At 37.9% G+C, this 21,389-nt stretch overlaps 1 protein-coding gene and 1 long non-coding RNA gene across 15 annotated transcripts in view; one reads left to right on the plus strand and one right to left on the minus strand.

The window, feature by feature from the left end:
* LOC106990331 (uncharacterized) overlaps positions 1–20,311 on the plus strand; it is a 134,349-nt gene extending 114,038 nt beyond the window's left edge. For all 5 annotated transcript variants that reach the window (XR_009596754.1, XR_006056498.2, XR_006056500.2 and 2 more), the window contains one exon: positions 299–20,311. This is a non-coding gene — a long non-coding RNA (uncharacterized LOC106990331). The remainder of the gene's footprint in view (positions 1–298) is intronic.
* Positions 1–21,389, minus strand: part of CWC27 (CWC27 spliceosome associated cyclophilin) — a 273,447-nt gene that overhangs the window by 28,937 nt on the left and 223,121 nt on the right. The gene's annotated exons all lie outside the window — the stretch shown is intronic.

The raw sequence follows: 21,389 nt of genomic DNA on the forward strand, positions 1-21,389 counted from the left end.
TTTTTGCAGTTATTCTCTTATATAGTCGATTTCTAATCTCATAGCATTGTAGTCAGAAAAGCTGCTTTATGATTCCAAGTTTCTTAAATTTTGACAATTTCCAGGGATACTGGTTGGATGTTTTGTGGGATGCCCCATCACTGAAATTTGTCTGATTCGTCTCATGATAAGACTGGGCTTTGAGTTACTGGGATAAAGACCAAGATGTAAAGTGCAATTACTGATTGCTTAGGACTGCTGGTAGATAGCTTTGGATTTTCTAGATCTGCAACTTGTTTTCCCCCATTTCGTTTTATAGATAAGCAACTGAAGAAAAGCTATTGAGATTATTTACCAACCTGAAGCCTGATTTCCAGTTCATGCCTAGAAATCTGTCTCATTATGTCCAATACTTTTACAGGTACTTTTGCTTCTATAAAAAAATAAAGACTTAAATCACTTGTTGAGGATTTAGGTAACTATGCTAACACACATTTGTTACTTATTACAACTTTAAGAAAGTACAAGTAGTATAAAAATTGCAAACTTTTAGATTTGTATCAAATGAATCGAAACTGGTTATATAAGGAATAATGAAATTATCAACCACAGATATCACAAATCTTTTTTCTTTGAGTCTCAATTCATTTTGGACACTTAAAAATATAACAGGTATTTTTGTTTAAATATTGACATTTTCTTATGACTTCTCAGTTCAGTTGCTCAGTCTGAAATAACAAGTTAGAAAACAAGAATTTAAATAAAAAGAGTAGGGAAGTCAACTCTTCACTCCTTGGTGTGGACTGCATATAGTGAATTTGCTTCCAAAGGATTCAACATGGAAAGCAGGAAAAAAAAAATTAACTTTACAGTGAAGAAATCTGACACGACTTTGTGACCCCATGGACTGCAGCAGGCCAGGCTTCCCTGTCCATCACCAACTCCTGGAGCTTTCTCAAACTCATGTCTATCAAGTCAGTGATGCCATCCAAGCATCTCATCGTCTGTCGTCCCCTTCTCCTCCTGCCTTCAATCAGGGTCTTTTCCAGTGAGTCATTTCTTCCCATCAGGTGGCCAAAGTATTGGAGTTTCAGCTTCAGCATCAGTCTTTCCAATGAATATTCAGGACTGATTTCCTTTAAGATTGACAGGTTGGAGCTCTTTGCAGTCCAAGGGACCCTCAAGAGTCTTCTCCAACACCACAGTTCAAAAGCATCAATTCTTCGGCACTCAGCTTTCTTTATAGTCCAGCTCTCACATCCCTACATGCTGCTGCTGCTGCTAAATCACTTCAGTCATGTCCGACTCTGTGCGACCCCATTGATGGCATGACTACTGGAAAAACCATAGCTTTGACTAGACGGACCTTTGTTGGCCAAGACCAAGATGTAAAGTGCAATTATCATTACATCATATCAAGAGTACATACGATCAACATGATTTCTAGAATAAATTTAAAAACATTAATTGGATAATACTGATTAGATGATTTAATTTCTGCATTTTTAACTCCAAAATGTAATATTAAAGTTAAAACCTTATGAATTTTTTTATTTTTAGGATTTAGCGCCATTGCTAGTTACAAACAACTTATGGCTCTTGTTTTCACAAATGTTCAAAGCTTCTGTAGGGATTAAGAAGTTAAAGGGTTAAAAAGTACCAGTTTTTAAAGTATCTTTTTTCAATATGAAGTATATAGAGATCATAGTAATTCATAGGAAGAGACAGACAAAACATAAATGAGTCCAGAGACCAAAGTATGTATGTTTAAAAAGAATTCCTGGAAAATGAGGTCACTAGCATTCTTTATGAACAGCAAAGCAGGATGGCACAAGACAGATGACTGAGAAACAGAAAGACTAAAAAAGCAAGAAAACAAGAAGGGAAAAAATGTAAGAAAACTCAGAGAGGGAGAGAGAAACAGTGACTAAAGGAAGCACAGAAAAATGCAGATAGGAATGTCCAAAACTCAAAGAGTTTTGGAAATTGACCTAGGAGGAAAAATAGGAATAAGCAAAGTACAGGAAACTAGAACACTAGGTAAACCAAGCAAAGAGGAAGATAGACGCTGGCCTTTGAAAAAGAAAACACAGATGAAAGCCAGTGCGTTTTCTTTTTCTGTTCATTGTTCACATGGGAAAACTTCCTTTGTTCTGAGTTTTGAATGAATATTAGTATTTCTCCTTTAGTTTAGAATTTTGAAAAGCTGACTTAAAAAATATATTTTGTTTCCTTTAGTTGAAAAAGAAATTCCACAATATTATACAGTGCCTCTAATAAATGCTGCATATTGTTGAGGCAAATATAAAATATGTAACTTTAAAAAATATATTTAGTGACATGGGAATGCAGTTTCTTGGCTTTCTGGCCTATCTAGCATGCTTCACACTCAACAGGACACAGGTGGAAAGATTTAAGAGGCTTTCTAGAATAAATCTGTAATATGTATTTTTACACTTGCCATGAGATTTAACTAACTGCTCAGGCAGTAACTTTAAAAAAATATTTAATTGTAAGGTAATTGCTTTACAATATTGTGTTGGCTTCTGCCACACATCAACACGAAACAGCCACAGGTGTACACATGTCCCTTCCTCTTGAACCTCCTTCCCACTCCATTCCAGGCCTCTAGGTTGTCACAGCATCGGATCTGAGCTTCAGCATCACAGAGCAAATTTCCACTGGCTATTTTTATCTGTGCATGTGTAATGCATATGTTTTACTGCTACTCTCTTAGTTCTTCTCACCTTCTCCTTCCCTGCCCTGCATCCACAAATCTGTTGTCTACTGTCTTGGTCTCCAGGGCTGCCCTGCAGATAGGTTCATCGGCACCGTCTTTCTAGATTCCATAATGTGTGCGTATTCAGTTTTGCCTGACTCTTTGTGACCCTTTGGACTATAGCCTCTCAAGTTCCTCTGTCCATGGGATTTTCCAGGCAAGAATATTGGAGTGGGTTACCATTTCCTTCTCCAGGGGATCTTCCTGACCCAGGGATTGAATCTGTGTCTTTTATGTCTCCTGCACTGCAGGAGGATTCTTTACCTGTTGAGCCATTCCATACATATATATATATGTGTTAACATTTTGATGTCTGTCTCTTTCTGACTTACTTCACTATGTATAATAGGATCTACGTTTATCCACCTCATCAGAACTGACTCAAATGCATTCCTTTTTATGGCTGAGTAATATTCCATTATGTATATGTACCACAACTTCTTTTTCCATTCCTCTGTCGACAGATATCCAGGCTGCTTCCGAGCACTGCTGTGAGTAGTGCTGCAGTGAACGCTGGGGTATAGGTCCCTTTTTCAATTATGGTTTCCTCAGGGTGTATGCCCAGTAGTGGGGCTGCTGGATCATATGGTAGTTCCATTCCTAGCTTTTAAAGGAGTCTCCACACTGTTCTCCACAGTGGCTGGATCAATTTGCATTCCCACCAACAGTGCAAAAGGGTTCCCTTTTCTCCACACCCTATTCAGCATTTATAGATTTTTTGATGATGGCCATTCTGACTGGTATGAGGTGACACCTCACTGTAGTTTTGATTTGCATTTTTCTGATAAAGAGTGATGTTGAGCATCTTTTCATGTGTTTTATTAGCCATCTGTATGCCTTCTTTGGAGAAATATCTATTTAGGTCTTCTGCCCACTTTTTTAATTGGGTTTTCTGGTATTGAGCTGATTGAGATGCTTGTATATTTTGGAGAATAAGCCTTTGTCAGTTGTTTCATTTTCAATTGTTTTCTCCCATTATGAGGGTTGTCTTTTAATCTTGTTTATTGTTTCCTTTGCTGTGCAAAAGCTTTTAAGTTTAATTAGGTCCCATTTGATTATTTTTGTGGGTTTTTTTTTCCCATTACTCTAGGAAATGGGTCACAGAGGATCTTGTTGTGATATATATTGAAGAGTGTACTGCCTATATTTTCCTCTAAGTTTCTGGCCTTACATTTAAGTCTTTAATTCATTTTGAGCTTATTTTGTGTGTGGTATTAGGAAGTGTTCTAGCTTCATTCTTTTGCATGTAGCTGTCCAGTTTTCTCAGCACCATTTATTGAAGAGGCCGTCTTTTTGCCATTGTATATTCTTGCCTTTGTCAAAGATAAGGTACCTATAGGTGTGTGGGTTTATCTCTGGGCTTTCTAACTTGTTCCACTGGTCTATATTTCTGTTTGTACTACTACCATACTGCACTGTCCTGATGACTTTAGCTCTGTAGTATAGTCTGAAGTCAGGAAGGTTGATTCTTCCATTTTTCTTTCTCAAGATTGCTTTGGCTATCTGGGGTCTTCTGTGTTTCCAGATAAACTGTAAAAGTTTTTGTTCTAGTTTTAAAATGTCATTGGTAGTTTGATAGAGATTGCACTGAATTTGTAGATTACTTTGGGTAGTACAGCCATTTTCACAATATTGATTCTTCTAAGCCAAGAATATAGTATATCTCTCCATCTGTTTGTGTCATCTTGCCAGTAACTTTTAATATATGGTCTGTGAACTAATAAAACATAGGGAAGATGGAGTTTCCAATCAAAAGGCCTGGTGAGCAGCTGGGATTTGTTTTGTGTCAAAACAAATCCACGAACAAAGCAAACTTCTCTAATGTGATAGAAATTTATTTCAGAGCAGACAAGAAAGCAGAGTAAATACAGAAGAGTCTTCTTCATCCTGAAGAAAAGGGCAGAAAAAGAGGTAACTTCAGGGATTGGACAGAAGGCTTACTACAATTTGAGTAATCACCTTTCCAGGGTCAGCAGGTCTGACAAAGAGTTACTTATAAAGAACCATGTTGGTCTTCAGCAGCATTATGTATAGTCTTGTATAAAATGAACACTAAATAGGGAACCTGGTCTATAATCATATTCCTTCTCCCTTCATTTTCTTACTGCCTTAGAACTTGGCTAAGAGGGAGAAATGGAAGGAAAACATTCACATTACACTGAGCCTATAATTGTATAATCTCCAAAGTAATGATATTCTGCTTCCTATTTAAATTGTATTTACCAGTGGAACCCCACCCCCTAATTTCTTTCCAGCACTGGCATCAAGGGGAAAACCCCCCAACATTTCATTTATGAGGTAGTATGGTTTTTCCAGTGGTCATGTATGGATGTGAGAGTTGGGCTATGAAGAAAGCTGAGCACCGAAGAATTGATGCTTTTGAACTGTGGTGTTGGAGAAGACTCTTGAGAGTCCCTTGGACTTCAAGGAAATCCAACCAGTCCATCCTGAAGGAGATCAACCCTGGGATTTCTTTGGAAGGAATGATGCTAAAGCTGAAACTCCAGTACTTTGGCCACCTCATGTGAAGAGTTGACACACTGGAAAAGACTCTGGTGCTGGGAGGGATTGGAGGCAGAAGAAGGGGATGACCGAGGATGAGATGGCTGGATGGCATCACTGACTCGATGGATGCGAGTCTGAGTGAACTCTGGAAGTTGGTGATGGACAGGGAGGCCTGGCGTGCTGCGATTCATGGGGTCGCAAAGAGTCGGACACGACTGAGCGACTGAACTGAACTGAACTGTTTACCATAAAAATATCAGATCTCAATTTTTTCTCAGAATATCAAGAATTACAATAAAAACTAAACACTGTAACTTGTGGGCTAATGAGGGAAAGGTCACAAAAACTGTCAAATATTATAGAAATGCTATAAATTCCAATCATCATCTCAATATACTGACAGTAGTCAAATATAGACAAATTAATTCTTAAAAATATCAGGGACAACACTGAATGAGAATAAAATACTTTCTGGAGCACTGATTGTTTCAGACACCATGTTAAATCCTTCAAAACCAGTATTCCACTTAATCCACGGATATACCTATCAGGAAGGTACTCTTATTATATCCAATTTACACTTTAAGGAACAGGCTAAGAAAGGATATATAATTTGTCCAAGATCACACAGCTAGTCAAGTTCCAAAATAGCATTCAAAATCAGGTTTAACTTCAAACTCCATAATCAACCACTCTATTTACATTTTTAAGAAAAATTACAAAAAAAAAAAAAAAGAAAAATTACAAATAAATCACAGGTACTTCTTGTTCAAGTTAAACAACATTTTGAGTAACTTTCTGAATTATAATTCTTCAAATAATATAGGGATTATAATAGTAGGGCCATGAATTTAACATTTTCTATGATCTAAAGATGGTCAGACAATTTTTGATCAAGAATTAAAGTCCTGAAGTCACTTGTCTGACCTAGTTACTACAGTTTGAAACAATACTGCCTTATTAGAAATACAAAAATATGCACTGTTGAAATACAAAATCACAAACAAGGTAATGTTTTTGAAAACAAACAGAATCAAATCACTGAGTCAAACATGATTGGCTATTTCTGAAATCTACCACTTCCTAGCTATGAGATCTTGACCAAAATTATGTGACCTTTCTGTGCCTCAGATTCTTCCCATAGAATCTGGGCCTAAGAACAATATCAAAAAAGATAGGTGTTTTGAAAATGTTCAGTAAAAATTAACTTCTTACTATGGTTTACTTCTACTTAGAAAAATAGCTCAAGCCCACTGTTTTATTTATCATAGTCAAGTGAACTATCTGAACACAAAGAACAGAACATTATTATTATATGTAACTTGATTATCCACTAGTGCCAGAGAAGAAAAAGGGTATTAATAATCCAAAATGTCAGGTGGTAGAAAGATTATTAATGAATGTCTTTGGAAGTTGGTTCTGTGACTTGCATTTATACATGGCCACCCTAGATGTCCTTGGAATTCACATCTTATAAAATATAAGTGAGCTATTGTCTACCCTACAGCTTTGTTGATCCTTTGTGCTTGTTCAGTAACAGGGAGATGGAAAAATTCTGATCAACCTTCTCATAAAAACTTTTATATACCTATAATAGAAAATGGCAATCAAATATCCTAGATTTTGTTCTTTTTATTCCTCGCACTACTTATTTTCCACATGTAGTCTTTTCCATTACTTTGAAGGAAGGGGGTTTGCCTAGGATTGATTACTTCCTTCTTGGCTCTAGGGGCACAATTCAGGTAGTGGCCACCTGTTAAATAATGAGGGCTTTCTACTGATTTCATGGTCAACTGTCTTAAGGTTTCTCCAGGTGTGGTTAACTAAAAGAAAATAAGAATGTAGCACACTAACCAGTTGTTTAAGCATTTACAGTAAAAATAAAAATGTTGAACAATAAAGTCCAACTTGCTTACCAAATATTAAATAGTATTACACTGCTACGGTATTGAGGTACTGACACAGGAATAGATAGAAAAATCCATGTAAAATAATGAAGCTGATCCAAAAATGTATGCAAGACCTATTCCATCATAAAGGGCATGCTTAATATTGGTGGGGAAACACAGGACTATTCAATTGCAGTGATTAGTAATTTAGGGAAAAAAAGTTGTAACATTAACCTAATATAATATACCAAATCAATTCCACATGGATTAAAGATGTAAAATTAAAAATAAAACCATAAAATTACTCGAGAAAGATACAACTAGGTATTGATAATCCTGGGATTTTTAAAGGCCTAAAGATGAAACTGGGCAGAAAACATGGAGAAAAAGATTAGCAGATTTGGCAATGCAAAGTTAAAACTCTTTTCAAAACAAAACAAAAACCTCTATAAACAAACTATAAAGCAATGACAAACTGGTAAAAATATTTAAAGCAAATAATATCATTCTTAATATTTAAGAGCTTTTTTAAAACAATAAGAAATGTATAATCATCTTAGAGTATACAACTAACCATCACCAAAACAATAATGAAATATAAATGGGCTAGGTAACATATTTAACAAGTTCACTTTGCCAGTAAACAAAGAAACAGAAAATAATGCAGAGTAGAAACTGGCAAAGACTACTGTATCTGTATCCTGGGATATACTACAGCACATACATTAATAATACCTAGAGGATGGAGAATCCAGTAACTTCATATATTGCTGTACAGGTATAGATGACTCATTTTGCTGGAATTCAATCTAGCAAAAGTGTCATCAAAGGCATACCTGAGCTGACAGAAATCAGAGAGTGGCTGGGTGAGGTGGCTGGCTGAAAAGGGGCATGAGGAAACTTTCTGGGGTATTATAAGTGTTCTCGATCTTGTTCTGGTGGTGTTTATAATGGCTATATATAATTATTAAAATTCTAAAAATGAACAATAAGAACTGTTAATTTTTTTATCTGTAAAATATACCTCAATTAAAGTAAAAAAATGCATACCTGGCTCAGCAGTTTAAATTCCTTTAGTCTAAGAAATAACAGTGGATACACAAAATATTTAACTACTGGATTATTCACTGATGAAAGGCTTATAATAAAAAGGTGAGTGTTCTTAGTCTAGACAAAAGCATAGTGATGACTACCTGTGGGATATAAGATCAAAATGATTTTTCCTTTTCTTTTTCAATGTTTTATAATTCAGTGTCCATGGGGTCACAAAGACTCAGACATGACTGAGATGGACTGAACAACAAACAACAAAACTCTTATGAAAGAAAATGACACATTGTTTAAAACTGCTTTTAGAGAAATACAAACAAGACTATGTACATTTTATGTACAGTCTTTCCTTAAATTTTGCCTGGAATCTTACTACTTGGGTTTTTCTATCTTGCTTTAAGTGTCATGTAACTTCAGATATGGTTTGCTGAGAATTTCTTGATTGCCTGTGTATGATGGCAACTTCCAGCTTCTCATTTTGTACTGGCTTTATTGCTGTTTGAAACTACCATTGAGAAATGACTTTTTAACTACACTGTGCTAATCCTAAGGACCTTTGCTTGCTCCTTAAACTAAAAAAAAAATTTTTATTTATTTATTTGGCTAAACTGGGTCTTAGTTGCAGCATGTGGGATCTAGTTCCCTGACCAGTGACTGAACTGGTCCAGAAGTTCTGGAACCGCTGGAACTGGTCCAGAAGACCAGGGCCCCTTGCCCTCTGAGCTTTGGAGTCCTAGCTGCTGGATCACCAGTTCAGTTCAGTTCAGTCAGTTCAGTCGCTCAGTCGTGTCCGACTCTTTGCGACCCCATGAATAGCAGCACGCCAGGCCTCCCTGTCCATCACCAACTCCCGGAGTTCACTCACACTCCCATGATGCCATCCAGCCATCTCATCCTCGGTCATCCCCTTCTCCTCCTGCCCCCAATCCCTCCCAGCATCAGAGTCTTTTCCAATGAGTCAACTCTTCGCATGAGGTGGCCAAAGTACTGGAGTTTCAGGGAAGTTCCTTAAACTTACTGTTTAATAGAAGTGGACTTCTTATGCCTATATAGTTTTCTCTGTTCCAAAATGCTGTCACTTGTTGGCGGGGGGAGATTCTGGAGAGAGTCTACAATTTATGACTGTGTATTCCCACTCTCCTCCTCTTTTTCTATGAATGCTCTATTTGTATTAGCTGAACTCTGCCCACTTAAGCATTTTATAATCTTGATTCAGCTAAAGAACCTGCTTGACTATACTTATCCCCTTTTCTCAACAGATTTTAAAATAGAATCACTGAGCACTACTAGCCAATTTAATGACTATGTCTACATTCCTTCCAGGTCACAGATAACATAAGTAAATGAACATTTGCCTTTTCTTTATATGTTATTTTTTCTTTGAGGTTATTACAGTGAGAGGACTGTATAACTAACATTTTGCTAGTTTATTTAGTTTGTGTTGTCTGGGTAATTTGGCAGGCTTTATCAATACTACCCTGGTACCATGCACCCTCCTTCTCTCACACCTAACATTTCCCGAGCATTTCCTAAGAGTCAAGCACTCTGTTGACTACTTTACATTAATTAGCTCGTTTAACTCTAATAATAACTCTGAGGTATGTATTGTCATCTCTATTTTACAAGTGAAGAAATTGAGGCTTGCAAGAGAGGCTGCTTGCTGCAGTCATTGTGAGAGAAGGGATATTGAACCAGGTGCTATAACTTAATAGCTCACTGTGTTATTAGGAAATGATTCAATATATGGCATTTCAGAGAGTCTCCATGAATGTATTTTTTTAAAAGGAACATGGAAAGTATTCCAAAGATGAGAATGGGTGATATACTCTGTAACCAGCTCCAGAAGACAGATATTATTATTTGGAATCAAAAGTATCTGAAAGTCCTACTCATCCTACTAATTATTATGATTTCTTCTCATCCTGCAGATTATTACTTCATGTTCAAATGACTGTTGATAGGAGCTGGTGTTCTGGAGGCAGGATGGGCTCTTAAGTGTGACTGACAGCTTCACTATTTATTACTGTGTGATCTTGGACAAATGATCTGTTTGAGCCTCAGTTTTTTCATTTATAGGATGAAAGTAATACTAACTATCTGATAAGAGTTAGAAATAAACCCATCACAGTTGGTCTCTAACCCTCTTGGGTGCCTGAAATGTAGCACATGTAAGTATTTGCTTTAAGAATGAACTGGTGGGATCCAGAGCCCCCTTCATCCCCTGCTCCCAGGGTTATGTGTGTGTGCTCACTCCAGGGCATCTTCCCAACCCAGGGATTGAGCCTGCATCTCTCGTATCTCCTGCACTGGCAGGTGGGTTCTTTTTTTTTTTTTTTTTTTTTTACCACTATGCCACATGGGAAGTCCACTATCAGCAGAACAGCAAAAACAAAAAAGCATAAAAAGGATGTACACTTACTTTAAAGTCAAGTATAAGCGACTCTGATTGTCAGATATTTTGTGTAATCTTACTGCTTAATCTAAATAACTGATAATTGGCTAAAAGCATACTTAACCAGTGGTTTTAAAAGAAATGATGAGATTTCACATTAAAGTAACCCTGAAGATATACCAAAACAGAAAGTCTATGAAAACATAAACACTCCACAAGCAAAACAAAACAAAACAAAACCCAAAACTGAATCTAGACAGACTTACATCCTTCACAAAAATTAACTCAAAATGTAAAATGCAAAAGTATAAAATGCCTAGGAGATAACATAGGAGAAAACCTACATGACGTTGGATATTTTAGATACAGTATCAAAGGTGTGATCTAGGAAAAAATAATGTATAAGCTGGACTTCATTAAAATTAAAACACTTCTGTGAAAAACAATGTCAAGTGAATGAGAAGACAAGCTACAAACTAGGAGAAAATATTTGTCCAAGATATATCTGATTGAGAACTGTTACTCAAAATATACAAAGAACTCATAAAATTCAACAATTACAAAATTTTAAACTTTTTGCTAATTAAAAAGTGAGCAAAAAACCTTAGTATACACCTTATCAAAGTAGATATATAGAAGGCAAATAGCACGCGAGAAGATGATCAACATCACAGGTCATTGAGAAAGGTAAAAAGAAAGTGAAAGTGCTAGTTGCTCAGTTGGGCCCAACTCTTTGCGACCCCATGGACTGCAGCCTGCCAGGCTCTTCTGTCCATGGAATTGTCCAGGCAAGAACAGTGGAGTGGGTAGCCATTCCCTTCTTCATGGGATCTTCCCAACTCAGGGATTGAACCCAGGTCTCCTGCATTTCAGGTAGATTCTTTACCAGCTGAGCCACCAGGGAAGCTCTGGTGATCAACATCACAGGTCATTAGGGGACTGCAAATTAATGCAACAACTGGGTACTACTCCACAGCTCAGTCAGTAAAAAGAATCCCTGCAATGCAGGAGACCTGGGTTTGATTCCTGGGTTAGGAAGATCCTCTGGAAAAGGAAATAGCAACTCACTTCCGTATTCTTGCCTGGGAAATCCCATGGACAGAGGAGCCTGGTAGGCTACAGTCCATGGGGTCACAAGGGTCAACACGACTTAGCAACTAAACCACCACCACACTTATCACAATGGCCAAAATCCAAAACACAACACCGAACACTGCTGAAGACATAGAGCAGGGAATCCTATTCATTACTGGTGGGAATACAAAATGAAACAACCACTCTGGAAGATAGTTTGGCAATTTCTTACAAAAATAAATGTACTCTTACCATACAATACAGCAATCATGTTCCTTGGTATTTATCCAGAAACCTATGTCTACACAAAAACCTACACATAGAGGTTTATAGTACCTTTCATTGTAACTGTCAAAACCTGGAAATAACCAAGATATCCTTTAGTAGGTAAATGGATAAATAAACTATGATACATTTAGACAATGGGACATTATTCATTGTTAAAAAGAAACGAGCTATAGAAAAATATGAAAAGACATGGAGGAACTTTAAATATATACTGCTAAGTGAAAGAAAAACTAGACATCAAATTGCCACCATTCCCTGGATCATGGAGAAAGCAAGGGAATTCCAGAAAAACATCTACTTCTGTTTCATTGACTATGCTAAAGCCTTTGAATTTGTGGATCACAACAAACAGTGGAAAATTCGTAACAAGAGATGGGAGTACCAGGCCACCTTACCTGTCTCCTGAGAAACCTGTATGTGGGTCAAGAAGCAACAGTTAGAACTGGATGTGGAATAACTGACTCGTTCCAAATTGGGAAAGGAGTATGGCAAGGCTGTATTTTGTCATCCTACTTATTTAACATACATGCACAGTACATTAGGCAAAATGCCAGGATGGATGAATTACAAGCTGGAATCAAGATTGCCAGGAGAAATACCAACAACTTCAGATATGCTGATGACACTCTAATGGCAGAGAGTGAAGAGGAACTAAAGAGCCTCTTGATGAAGATAAAAAAAGAGTGAAAAAGCTGACTTAAAAACTCAACATTCTCCATTGCTGCCCTGAAAATAAATTCATCAGTGCCATCTCTTCAGATTCCATATATATGTGTCTGTATATGATATTTATATTTCTCCTTCTGACTTACTTCAGACATACAGAACAGACCTGTGGGACACAGTGGGAGGAGAGGAGGGAGAAGGGGAGATGTATGGAGAGCATAACATAGAAATTTACAATACCATATATAAAACAGATAGCCAACGGGAATTTGCTGTATGACTCAGGGAACTCAAACAGGGGCTCTGAATTAAGCTGAAGCATGGGCTGGGGAGGGAGATGTCCAGGAGGGAGGGGATATGGATGTACCTACGGTTGATTCTTGTAGGTATATGACAGAAAACCACAAAATTCTGTAAAGCAATTATCCTTCATTAAAAACACTCAACTTCCAAAAAACTATGATCATGACATCTGGTCCCATCACTTCATGGCAAACAGAAGGGGAAAAAGTAGAAGCAGTGACAGATATTATTTTCCTGGGCTCCAAAATCAAGCAGTGACAGATATTATTTTCCTGGGCTCCAAAATCACTGTGGATGGTGACTGCAACCACAAAATAAAAAATACTTGCTCCATCCTTATGGCAGAAAGCGAAGAGGAACTAAAGAGCCTCTTGATGAAAGCCAGACATCCTGGAGTCCAAAGTCAAGAGGGCCTTAGGAAGCATCACTACAAACAAAACTAGTGGAGGTGATGGAATTCCAGTTGAGCTATTTAAATTCTAAAAGATGATGCTGTGAAAGGGCTGCACTCAATATGCCAGCAAATTTGGAAAACTCAGCAGTGGCCACAGGACTGGAAAAGGTCAGTTTTCATTCCAATCCCAAAGAAGGGCAATGCTAAAGAATGCTCAAACTACCACACAATTGCACTCATCTCACATGCTAGCAAAGTAATACTCAAAATTCTCCAAGCCAGGCTTCAACAGGACGTGAACTGTTAACTTCCAGATATTCAAGTTGGATTTAGAAAAGGCAGAGGAACCAGCGATGAAATTGCCAACATCCGTTGGGTCACAAAAAAAGCAAGAGAGTCCTGAAAAAACATCTGCTTCATTTACTACTCTAAAGCTTTTGACTGTGTGGATCACAATAAACTGTGGAAAATTCTTAAAGAGATGGGAATACCAGACCACTTTACCTGCTTCCTGAGAAACCTGTATGCAAACTGATTATCTGAAGAGGCTTTACAAATAGCTGAAGAAAGAAGAGACGTGAAAATCAAGAGGGAAAGGGAAAGGTACTAAACACAGAGTTCCAAAGAATAACAAGGAGACAAGAAGGCCTTCTTCAATGAACAGTGCTTAAAAATAGAGGAAAACAGCAGAAGGGGAAAGACTAGATATCTCTTCAGGAAAACTGGAAATATCAAGGGAACATTTCACCTGAAGATGTGCACAATAAAGGACAGAAATGGTAGAGACCTAGTAGACGCAGAAGAGATCAAGAAGAGATGGAAAGTATACATGGAAGAACTGCACAAAAAAGATCTTAGTGAACTGGATAACTATGATGGTTTAGTCAGTCACCCAGAGCCAGACATTCTGGAGTGTGGAGTCAAGTGGGCCTTAGGAAGCACTGCTGTCAATAAAGCTAGGAGATGCGATGGAATTCCAGTGGAGCTATTCAAAAGCCTAAAGGATGATGCTATCAAAGTGTTGCACTCAATATTTCAGCAAATTTGGAAGACCCAGCAGTGGCCACAGGACTGGAAAAGGTCAATTCTCATCCCAATTTCCACGAAGGGTAGTACTAAAGAATGTTCAAACCGTCAGACAATTGCACTCATCTCCCATGTTAGCAAGATCATGCTTAAAATCTTGGTGAACCAAGAAATTCCAGACATCCAAGCTGGGTTTAGAAAAGGCAGAGGAACCAGAGATCAAATTGCCAACACTCGCTGGATCATAGAGAAAGCAAATGAATTCCAGAAAAACATCTACTTCTGTTTCATTGACTACACTAAAGCCTTTGACTGTGTGGATCATAACAAACTGTGGAAAGCTCTCAGAGAGATGGAAATACCAAATCATCTTACTTGTCTCCTGAAAAACATGGATGGGTTGAGAAGCAACAGTTAGAACCCTGTATACAACAACTGATAAGTTCTGGATTGAGAAAGGCGTACAACAGGGCTGTCTGCCATCACCCTGTTTGTTTAACCTATCCCCTGAGCACATCAAGAGAAATGCCGGCCTGGATGTGTTACAAGCTGGAATCAAGACAGGCTCGAGAAACTTCAACAACCTCAAGAATGCAGATGATACCACTCTAACGGCAGAAAGCAAAGAGGAGATAAAGAGCCTCTTGAGGGTGAAGGAGGAGAGTGAAACAGCCGGCTTAAAACTAAATATGAAAAAACCAAGATCATGGCATCTGGCCCCATTACTTCATGGCAAACACAAGGGGAAAAAGTGGAAGTAGTAACAGATTTCCTCTTCTTGGGCTCTAAAATCACTGTGGATGGCGACTGCAGCCATGAAATCGGAAGATGATTGATTCTTGACAGGAAAACAATGACAAACCTAGACAGCATGTTGAAAAGCTGAGACATCACTTGGCTGACAAAGGTCCGTATAGTGAAGGCAATGGTTTTCCCAGTGGTCACATACGGTTGTTTGAGAGCTGGATCATAAAGAAGGCAGAGCACCAAAGAATTGATGCCTTTGAACAGTGGTGCTGGAGAAGACTCCCGAGAGTCCCTTGGACAGCAAGGATATCAAACCAGACAATCTTAAGGGAAATCAACCCTGAATACTCTTTGGAAGAACTGATGCTGAAGCTGAAGTTCCAGTATTTTGGTCATCTGAGAATAGCTGACTCACTGGAAAAGTCCCTGATGTTGGGAAAGATTAAGGGAAGAAGCAGGAGAGGGAGTCAGAGGATGAGATGGCTGGATGGCATCACTGATGCAACGGACATGAACTTGGACAAACTTCGGGAGATGGTGAGGGACAAGGAGGGCTGGTGTGCTGCAGTCCATGGGGTCGCAGAGTTGGACATGACTGGGTGACTGAACAAGAACAACAGTACCAAGTCTAAGTCAACGCTGCTGGGCACATTTAATTCAGAAAGCCCCACTTTGGTACCACTTGAGAACAAGGATCACAAACCAGGATGTGGAATAAAGCTTCCCAGGACCTACAGATTGGGTCATGCCCTCTGATAGATGAGGACCACTGTGACACACACAATGACTAAAGGTGCTCTAATCCAGCAGTTCTCAAAATGCTGGGGGTCACTGTGCCTGCAATGTCAACATTATTTTCTGTGAATACTAAGACATTATATACCCTCATTATTCTCATCCTCTCATGAACGTGCAGAGAAAATTTTCAGAGAACACATGATGTATTAGATCAAAACAGAGTGAAATGCAGATACGAGAACCAGCTCTTCCTGTTATGCTGGACATAAGAGATATGAAAAAATGTAAATAAATACCACTCTTTTCAGTTTTTTTGCTGCTGAGAATATAATTATTTTCTGCTTTGAAAATATAATTATTCTTCATAAAAGTACATTACTTATGTTAAATGTAATAGGTTCATTATTGTTATTTTGAAGTGATTTAAAATTTCTAGTATTAATTCCTAATAAGGTAAATATCAATAAATATATTTCACATAAACAAATGCTCTTTGGGGTTCTCAAAAATTTTTAAGAGTATAAAAGTGGCCCAGAGACCAATATTTTGAGACCTGCAGTTCTACTTATCACTAAAGGGTAAATATCTCTTAGTTTGCTGACAAAGGTCCTATAGTCAAGGCTATGGTTTTCCAGTGGTCATGTATGGATGTGAAAGTTGGACCCTAGAGAAAGCTGAGCACTAAAGAATTGATGCATTTGAACTGTGGTGTTGGAGAAGACTCTTAAGAGACCCTAGGACTTCATGGAGATCAAACCAGTCAATCCTAAAGGAAAACAGTCCTGAACATTCACTGGAAAAACTGATGCTGAAGCTCCAATACTTTGGCCACCTGATGTGAAGAACTGACTCCTTAGAAAAAGCCCTGATGCTGGGAAAGATTGAAGGCAGGAAGAGGAGGGGGCAAGAGAAGATGAGATGGTTGGATGATATCACCGACTGGATGGACATGAGTTTGAGCAAGCTCTGGGAGTTGGTGATGGATGGGGAAGCCTGGCATGTGGCAGTCCATGGGGTCGCAAAGAGTCGTACACGACTGAGTGACTGAACTGAACTAGCACCAACTTATTACCCTTGCCTGGCAATGTGCTGCTTGAATGAAGTAGGGAATATAATTAAAATATTCATTTGTTGTCACAGCACCTTTCGTTCAATACATGACCACATCATCCACAGTATGTATTACATTTGTAATTATAGTATTACATATAAAAGGTGTTTATAGCTTTGCTAGCACAAGGAATGAAATGAGACTATATCCTTTAATGGTATCTTATAGTGAGGTCTAAACTGGTCCAACAGTTTGTAATCTTTTTTTAACATCTACATTATTAAATTTTCACTGTGTTGGATACTCAAGACAACTGGTACTTGTTGCTTCTATGCTATGCTAACTTGGTTCTCAGAACTCTAATCTTTAGCAGAAACAAACTGTCTGGCTGATAGACAAAACTGATTTTTAATGCAAGCCAAAGTGTAATAATAAAATGGGAAAAACATTCTAGATCCTAAAGTTCTAACACAAAGGATTATCTTGAAGACTTTTTCAGAACCAAGAACAAGGATACTTAGAGCTGACAATCTTGAGGAGCTATGTTGAAATATGTACCAGTTATTGATAGATTAAAAACAGGAGCAAACCGGACTGGGTATTTTTTTTAAAAGTTTACAAGGGAAAAGCATTTCTTCTGAAATGTTATACTCTTGCACTAAGCGTTGCAAAGTACCATAATTAATTCTTACGATTCTAACAGTCCTAAAAGCAAGTCATAAAAAAGATATTTACTTGGGAGTATAAATTGGAATGACATTTTGCTAGGGCCACTTGAAAATATTTAGCAGAGTCTAACATGCATACCCACTGACTAAGCAATTCCAGTTTTAGAAATTTATCCTGAGAAAACTGGCAGTGACACAGATATAAGGATGCTCATTACAGTGCTGTGTATAATAATAAAAACTGGAAAGAGCCTGAACATCCAACAACAAGGAATTGACCGAGTAAAACATGGTTCAGCATATAAGGGAATACTTTATGGCCACAATACAGAATACAAACAGAATATCATAAAATTATATATCACAAGGGAAAGTATTTATTATACATAGCTGAGGGAAAAAAGCAAATTATAAGACTGTAGCATTATATAATCTCATTTCTGCTTAAAATATGCCTAAGTATGTAGAAGGGCATATATATATGCATAAATTAATACCACATTGTTGAGTTTGGGATCACAGGTGATTTACTTTACCTCTTTTGAGGAATCTATACTCTGGTTTTTCTACAGTGAATATCTTTTCCTTATATAATAAAATCTTTACTTGAGGTGGTGATGGTGATATAGTTGCTAAGTCGTATCCAACTCTTGTGACCCCGTGGACTGTGGCCTGCCAGGCTCCTCTGTCCATGGGATTCTCTAGGCAAGAATACTAGTGGGTTGCCATTTTCTTCTCCAATTTACTTAAGGCAACCATTGCAATTGTTAGTGTTTTCCTATTCTTATATTACTGTATATTGTATGTACTAAGGGAAAGTGGCGAAGGGGAGAGAGAGAAAAAGGGATGAAGGCAGATAGACATTTATACTGTTTATTATTTTATTATGTATATTTGTTGTGAAGTTTTATGTTAATAATCTGGAAAGAAGTTTCAATGGAACACAGTAATGAATAGTTAATGTTCACAAGACTGCAGTCTATTCTCATAGACTTAATTTTTTTCCCTTTTCTTGGAATGCTAATTTTGTTGTATAAGGAGCAGGTGGCTTTCTCTTTTTTTATAAGTCTCCCTACAGCCTTGTCAGACACAACTCTCAAAACTTTTTTGGGAGCTAACCAAGCTTCATGAACTAAACTCAAAATGGCATATGGACTTCATCTACATGGTCATACAAATCCTTTGGCTGATTACTCCTGCTATGTATCTAATTGGTTTTATAAAATCCATGTCTGAAGTTGGTTTCTATATCTAGACGAGTATGTGATGTTATAGGATGTAGGATGGGAAGAAGGAATGTCATGGCAAAGAGGTTCCTTTAGCTGCTACACTAGAATCTGGTGCCCGTCAATACCACTATCAAATATTGGCAGTATATATCCCAACAAAGGAAGAATGCTAATCGTTTTGAGTGAAAAATTTCTATCATGCATTTCAGCTTAGATCTACTAATAACACTTTCTTAAATGCCTTGTTAGACAGTGAAATCTGGGAATAATTATCAAACACCATATACGGTGTTTACAATAGAATCATATTTCTTTTCTTTCTCTCCCCTTCCCACTTTTTTTTTGCATAAAAAGTAGAACGCAGCTGAATGGTACCCAAATGTCTGTTGTATACCATGCCAATACAGCAGCTCGGCCAAAAATGCGAATAGAACAGTTTGCCAAGTAAAAGAAAACATAACAAATTGGTAATGGTTTCTATCTTGACAGAAAATGAAAATGATCCCTCAATGTGTGGTCACTCATGCGGACACATAAAAATGTCTTAGAAGCAATCATTTTACCTCAGATAACAGACCCTGACAGTGTAGTACAGCACTGGCTGACTTTCACTTCTTAGAAAAGTGGCAAGCGTGACCTACAAAACCGTCTGGGAACCATGTAATTTATGCATAACACACATGCATATGCCATGCACTCATAATATTTGCTATAAATCATTCTGAATATAAGACATCTTTTCCTAGTGGAATATATTTTATAAGAGATGATCTAAATCACCAGGGATTTGATAAAGCTGAACTGGTTTATACTGGTTTATTTATGAACAGAAGTGATGCCATTGCTTATCAGGTTATAAAATTTCAATAGTTTACACCACAATAGAAAGGCAGTAGATAAGAGCTCCAGATATTTTAATTAGATGTTAGATTAAAAAAATACAAAATTGTGTAGGTATATAGTGTAGACTTCTGACTTTCTGGTTGCTGCTGCTGCTGCTAAGTCACTTCAGTCGTGTCCGACTCTGTGTGACCCCACAGACAGCAGCCCACCAGGCTCCTCTGTTCCTGGGATTCTCCAGGCAAGAACACTGGAGTGGGTTGCCATTTCCTTCTCCAATGCATCAAAGTGAAAAGTGAAAGTGAAGTCTCTCAGTCTTGTCCGACTCTTCACAACCTCATGGACTGCAGCCTACCAGGCTCCTCCGCCCATGGGGTTTTCCAGGCAAGAGTACTGGAGTGGGGTGCCATTGCCTTCTCCAGACTTTCTGCTTAGGTGACTGTAATTGGAAGCAGAAAGGAACCCCTTGAAAGACCTGGTAATGGTTCCTTTATCCTAATCCCTCTTCCTTTACCACTTATTTTTGTTTCCTAGCTGGAGAACTAGCCAATATCATTGACCTGTGATTATTACCCCCGCCACCCCCAATCTGGTGAAGTTTTCCCGTTTGTTTTAACTTTCTAATTGAGGGTGTTAGAATATTGACTGTATTATGAAATCACCTCAAAAATAAAAATGACCCTTTCAAAAACACTAATTGATATCTGATGCTAATGAGGGATTCAAAATGAGAGGATATGGAACCAAGGGACCAGGAAGAACCTTGGGAAGTTAAATGGTCTTGCCAAGTTGAAAGTAAATTTGAATCCTGTGGGTTATGAGTTTCAAATGAAATTTCTGGGTTTAAATTTGTTGGTGACTTTCCTGTTCAATAAAAAAGGACTTAAATGGCTTATAAAAAGGTTAAAAAAACTTATTGGGCATCAAACTGCTCTTACAAAACACCATCTTGATGAGTTAAGTGTAAATGAATCAGAAACACATGGATCATATTTCCTTAAAAAATGCATATGGATTCAAAAATAAGAGGAAGAGGACTTGGCAAAACATTTTTGTGTGTGTGGTGGCTGAACCCAAAACATTTGAAAGATATTTTGAGACATTCAAGGAATCCAAAATAAAACTAAACCTGTCCAGTCATATAAAAAACCAGAAAGTTCTGTGCAATGTGCATTTATCTCTATGGGTCACTCACCACTCACTGAGCCTTCACCTTTGGCAAAGAACTATGGGATAAGCCAGCTTCTGTCTTAAGCAACTTTGAATTTAAGTATAAACAAATACACATAAGCAATAGAAACCTATTAAAAGAGACTTAGGGTTTTACAAACATTGGCATCCTAACCCAAATCATACAGAAATTATAGACTGAGAAATACACAAGTGCTTTCAGGATCGTAGGGTAGATAAGATTTATCCTATTCAACTCATCATCACCTGGTCCTTTGGATTAAAGTTAGATATAGTTGCAGAGTCTTACTTGCTTAAATGTTTTCTTAGTAAGTGTTTTTATGTCCTTTTAAATGTGTGTTCCAGCCCTCTTTCCTCCACCCTCTAGATTTGTGAGTGTTCAACAAATCTTGCTGACTGGTTTCCTGGAGCATGGGAGTGCTGAACAGTGTTTTGAAATGGGGGAGAGATGCTGTTTGGCAGAGGGGAGTGAGGCTGTGATTCTGGGTTGGGGTAATGGCACACTGTGACAGTTTAGAGGCTCCAGAGAGTGAGTCATGTGTGGGGGTGACCCACTGGCTTGCTTGAAGCAACGTGCCTG

The sequence above is a fragment of the Ovis aries genome, chromosome 16 (genome assembly GCF_016772045.2).
Source record: "Ovis aries strain OAR_USU_Benz2616 breed Rambouillet chromosome 16, ARS-UI_Ramb_v3.0, whole genome shotgun sequence".
NCBI classification, from domain to species: Eukaryota; Metazoa; Chordata; class Mammalia; order Artiodactyla; family Bovidae; genus Ovis; species Ovis aries.